Below are 6,543 nucleotides of genomic sequence, written 5' to 3' on the forward strand. Positions count from 1 at the left end.
CTGTGGCCGATAACAAGGACCGAGGTCTGAATAATATTTGATATCATGTGAAATACGAATTCAATAATTGTTTTATTATTCATTTTAACTAAATGAAATATTATTAAAACTGATAAACGCAAAACATTTTTACAACTTTGCTAATTTTTACTGAAACAAAACTTGTTTATTACAGGCCTTCGCGCTTTATTATGCTGTAAATATGTTCAAAAGCAGTTTCTTTGCTTTTAGTGTTTTTCCATACTTTTGCTGAAAAGCTTTCGCTTATTGTGTTTAGAAATTACGGTAAACATCGCTATTATTTTATTTTTCAAAACCCTTTTTCAATGGCGTCAATAATTGTGGAAACTATTATCCGTAGATGTGACATCATAAATACAGATGTCGAGAATTATCTGCAGGTAATTGACCAATCATCGCCAAAATTGCTTACATCGTGAGTTATAATGGGCATTATTACCAATACGATCAAGATAGTGAAAATGGAATTAATTTATCATTATTTATTGCATTTTGATGGATGGAATTTTGATGTTCACATTATATATTTCAAATACTCTTTTTTATTTTAATGCACAAAATAAACACTGTTTTTTCAAAAAATTTTTCGTTCGTTTATGATACGAAATTATTAAACTTAGAAAACGATTCGATATAATTCATCGCTTTGGAGCAACAAGGAGAGTTATATGACGGAAAAAAGTGAAACTGGATTAGATGACCTTGAAACAAAACTTCCTACTTACTGGAGCACTAAAATAAAGAAGATGTGTGTTGGAATGAAAGTAAACAGTACAATAAAATTCATAAGTTTTGAAATGCAAGCTGAGTCCTTATACGACATCATTGCTGACGGAAAATATAGGAAAACCAATTTGAGTCGTAGCCAATGGTTGACATTAGTTAAAAACAGCTCCTTTCAACAATACTGTGATGGAGAAGGCTTTAACGTCGTTGGAGAAGATAGTAAAACCGCTCGTGTAAATCTTGGCATTTTGGGAAATAATGAAAACGACTGTACTACACCTGGCTCTTTCATTGGCTTTGGTGGATCTTATGAACATAAATCTTGCGGTGTGAACAGCTGTGGTAATTTTGTTACTTGGAGTAATAATAACAAACAAGTTCGAGCTACGAGATATATTTTTGTTATTTAGTAACTGTTATACAGGCAATACTTGACGTTTTAATTGTCTCATTTTCATCATGGAAATGCAAAACCAAACCAAATCGTAAAAGTTATACTTCATTAAAATAAGATTAAGATATACTTCATTGCAAACTAAATGAATGTATATAGTTTTAATCGAAATGCAGCAATTTCTTTGTATTTCGGAAGTATGCTATAAATATTTAATTTTTATGTCAAACAATTCTTTTAAATGCAGGAGAACAGCCAAAAATTGCTGTTAATTGTAAGAGTTAAAGGACAATGTTTAAGCCGCTGTATTTTGTTCTTGACTGTACTGTTTCGTATATCCGTAATGTTTTACGTGCTTGTTTGCGTGCACAATGTACAAGTACATTTTTCAATTAACTTTATAACTTATGAATGAATACAAGTTTTGGGTGGATCACTCATTCTTTTACTTTTGCACAGTTTGTGACAAACCTTTGAAAATGATATGGCATCGCAATTGCAGAACATAACAAAGAACGTCAAAGAACATTTGTCTAATACTTTAAATTTACGGTCTTTTGTGATAAAAAATAGTAGTATTATCGAAAGGCTAATACGTTTTGGTGATAGTTTCTCTAGAGCAATAAATAATTATCCTATTTAGGATATGTGCAGTTAATATTGAATGAGGTCGTAAAACTAAGAAGCCAGTACTCGACTTTGAAGAAGGTTAAAGCTCATGCAGATATGATGCTAGCTCTTGAACCACAATCCCTTGTTGAACAATATTTAGCAGGAAAGGACAGACCCTCAAAGGAGCAAATTGTAGCCAACAAAAAAGCGAGATATAGTACACCAGCTATACCCGAAAGTTCACAAGGGAGCAGACCTCACACAAATATTTGTAAATGTAAAGGAAAATTTGCCACATCAAAGTGTGATTGTAGAGCATTGGGATTGTTATGTCAAAATGAATGCAAATGTAGAGAGGCAAAGTGTATTAATCGAGTAGAGTTCAAACATAATTTTTTAAAAATAAATTAAGATATTACCGTTTTGATATTTTGGCAAATTAAAAATGCGTATAAAGTCCGTCTGGTGACGCAAAGCGTTTTCGTATGCTAGCATAAACACAAACAGGAAATGGTTTTCATGTTTCTTCCCAAAATTTGAAAAATCCACCTAGAACGTCTTTGATATGCGACTAATCGATACAGCTTGTGTATTCTCTCCAGATCCTCATCAGACAGGGACCAGTTTTCTTCAAAATACCGACACACGTCTATCTTTAACACACTTTCTGGCAGCATATTGTCCATAAATTCTTGGTGTGTTGTCAAGCAATACTCTCCTTGAGTTTCTGTTTGGCCTAGCAAAGCCTCATACTCATCGTAGTCAAGCGCTCTTTCGTAGCAACAAAAACACTCGATTGCCTTTTTCGACAAAGTACAATGTCCACACTTACATCAACTAATAGTTTGAAGGCGCCAAGCCTATAGGAATTTTAATATTCATATAGGTTTTTAATTCCCACTATTTTCTTAAAGGATTTCCAGTTGGAATTGCAAAACAAATCCATTATGGATTCCTATAGCATTTCATACAGGAATTTAATTATTCCTATAGGCTTTAAAATTGCCGCCATATTCTTAATATATTTCCTATAGGAATCGGAATAAAAATGAATTGAGTCGGTCTTCCTATAGGATTTCCTACAATAATTTAAATATTCCTATAGCCTTTAAAATTGCCGCCATTTTCTTAATATATTTCCTATCTGAATCGGAATAAAATGAATTCACTTTGCCTTCCTATAGGATTTCCTACAAGAATTTAAATATTCCTATAGGCTTTAAAAGTGACATCTTTTTCTTAATATATTTCCTATCGGAATCGGAATAAAAACGATTTCACTCTGCCTTCTTATAGGATTTCCTTCAGGAATCTTATATTCCTATTGGAATTCTAATAAGATCCTATTGATAATTTTCGTAAGGGCTAACGAAAGAGGAAAAAACAAATGACTTTCCAATTTTATTCTGCCTAGTTCAACACCAAATTTAAATTCGAATTTTTTTAATACACCCTGTATACAAAACAATTGTACTCGTGCCATTGTACATTTAATCTTTCAGAGTACACAATACGAGACATTACGTTGACATATTCTTGAATAATAATTAACATGAACATTTTTTATAAAGCACAGATAATTTTAAACAGGATTTTCCTTTTGGCTCTCTCTCCTTCTGCATGCGCTCGTTGCTTCTTTCCTCTTCTATAGTTTGCTGTTTTTTTGCAGGTCTGATTCTTGTCTTTAAGTATATTGTGTTGTCGGCATTCAGTTGTCTTCTTTCGCTGGTCTTTCATCATCTTATTCAATGGCCTTACGATTTTGCATCTCAAAACGTGAGTTTTGAAGATGTTGATTTAATTGGCGGCATATATCGTTTTGTGTCTTTTACTGCTTTGATTCGTGAGCTTTGGACTGTCTTTTGCTCCTTTGTTGGTTTTCTGCATTTTGCGTTGTTTCATGTCAACTGAACTGTTTCGCATTATGTTGGGCCTTACCTGTCTTGTTTTGTTGTTTAGAGACTAATTTGTTTCCTTTGTGCTAAGCTGTTTAAATGTTCAGTTCTCTTGTTTCGTTGGATTTCCTCTTTTTTTTTCGCACTTATATTTGGTAGCATGGCGATTGGTTGGTCCTGTTATTATTGTAGATTATATCTCTGCTATGTCAAACTGTTGCTGATTAAATTTGCAGTTATTACATTAAATTGCTTATTTTGTATAATTATTGCTTTATTTGCTGAATATTAGAACACAATTTTTGATTAATATTTCTTGGTCTTTAGCTAGAGTAATTACCTTTCTTAAAGTGACATTACTTCACTTAAAGTTCCATTTACATTAAATTTGTATAAACATTAATGATTTGTACTTATGTTCAGTTGTTAGTTAGCTTCACATGGTTTTAATTTACCAAAACCACAAACATCAGTAAATGAGAAACTTCTCCTTCTGAAAAATGAAACTACTTTTAATGTCAGCATGTTCACTTAAGTTAACTTGTATGGTCACTCGTGTTATTTGTATGAAGAATTAAGCGTATAGTTTCTTCATGCGTGCAAAAATGCAATGGAAGCATATTGCACGCTTTGGTTTACGAACTAAGAGTCGCATCAAATTATTGTTGATGCAAGCATTGAAGGAGATTTGTTTTTATTACCTCACATTACATGTGCAATTAACAAGTAGAACTGCTATGGCTTTAGGTTGAATTTTTTGAATTTTTGTATATTTAGTTCATTTCACATTCTTGATATAAACTTAATATTACAATGAGTAAAGAGTTTACTGTGGAAGGAAAGACAGTAAGTGCCACAATCGTCACAATGTGATTTCCGCCTGTGTTAACATTGAGACAGTTACAGAAGATCGATTTGTCGTTGTATGGTAGAGGATATAATACCTCAGATCATTTCATGTCTAATACAACTAACTTATTTTTGGAGACAGGAAATATTATTGTAGTTAAAATAAAAGTTAGAAATGTTTAACTTTGAACATAATTTTTAATTCGTTATTTAACTTTTACAAATTTTGTTTAGAAAACGTTTGACTTTGACTCATCGCTTTGAAAAAATATAAATAGTTACAAGGTTGAAAATGGTAAAACAGGAATGGATGATTTGAAAACAAAACTTCCTACCTACTTGAGCACAAAATAAACAAGATATGTGTTGGAATGAGATTTAATGGTGAGACAAATTTTATGAGCTTCGATTTCCAAGCTAAATCTTTGTACGATATGATTGCCGATAGAAAATACCGCCAAACCGATGTGAGCCGAAGCAAATGGATGTCATTAATTAAATACAGTGCTCTTCAACAAAACTGCAATAAAGAAGGTATCAACGCAAAGGCAGAAAGAGGGTTACATGCTCGTGTAAGGATTGGTATCCTGGGAAATAATGAAAACGATTGTGGGACAAGCAACTCTTTCATTGGTTTTGGTGGTCCATACAACGGTATTTATTGCGGGCAAATACCTCAAATCAACAGCTGCGGGAACTCAGCTTATTGTACAGGAAAACCGATAATAGAGCTTAAATCAATGGGATACATTTTTGTTCCTTAATTACAATAGTGGTAATAGGAACCACACTTGTTCTTGTTTCAGGCTATATATATTTTTAATTTGATTTATGTAGAACTAGCTGTAGATGTACTTTTTTTAAAGTAAGGTTTGCGAACTATATTCAACCATGTTTGTTTGAGTAATGTTTAGCAAATTCATTGTTAGAAAACAATTTTTCAAAGGTTTCATTTGATTTTTCTATAATAAGCAAAAATATATATATTAAACACAACAAAATTCACACCACTTGATGAAAATCCTACACTGACCCGAGAAGCTAAACTACAACGACTCCTAAGAAAGTTAAACGGAAGGGTTCAATTGACAGGCAAGTATACAATAACATTTTCCCAAAGGCTCTCAACCATTCCGTTTTTGGCTTACCAAATTATACATGAAACGTGAAGCAGGACAACCACGTCCACTACGTCAATGATCCTTTGAAGCGACCTTCTCGGATGTTTAAATAGCAAAAGCAAGGTCAAGTTCTCACTTTAAGGTCAGTTTTGCTTCAGCTAATAATCGCTATTGAATCTTATGGTAATTTGTCCAACAAGCAAGTCAATCTCGCAACATTTCGTCCAAATTTCGACCAAATTCGCGATCCTCTGATTAGACGCTTTAATTCTGCCATTAACATTGAAAAGATCCTACTCTGGTTTTGGCATCTAGTGTTGAATTTTAAACGCTGTACTATTCTCTGTGAATGGTTCAGATGGCTTCGGTTGTAGTTATATCCTGTACCAGTAGCGCCAGCTCTTCGTAACTCCTAGTTTTGAGGACAACGATGGCTACCAAACTTTGAATCAACTTATACGTTTTTCCCTCCCAACCAAAAATCGATCGGTGTTTGGTTTCGTCTTCCATATCTTTGCCCTGAAAAGTGATTCTTAAAATCGACAAAATGTCGCTATTCTTTATTATTGCCATTAAATTCTTCGATTTTCACAAAAGTCGTCATATTAAATCTAATCCGTTTTAATTTGTTGGCCAGGGTTGTCGCCTAACTGGGTTTGAAATTCCTCTGATCGAAATAAAACGTTTTCTTCGTCTTCAATATAATGCTTATGGAGTTTTATTAATAGCAATCTCGCAAGAAAAAATCCAACGCAACAAAACAACATGCATCATGAGTTGTCGTTCACAAGAGATCCGGCAGATATCGTCCTACGTCACATTATGAAAACTAACTAATCACATTCATTTCATTATTGTTTTTTAAAGTAGATATTGTTAAGTGCATATTCTAAACGAAATTATCATTTATTTTGAAAGACACTTG

This window comes from Xenia sp. Carnegie-2017, unplaced genomic scaffold (genome assembly GCF_021976095.1).
Source record: "Xenia sp. Carnegie-2017 unplaced genomic scaffold, XeniaSp_v1 HiC_scaffold_6, whole genome shotgun sequence".
Lineage (NCBI taxonomy): Eukaryota > Metazoa > Cnidaria > Anthozoa > Malacalcyonacea > Xeniidae > Xenia > Xenia sp. Carnegie-2017.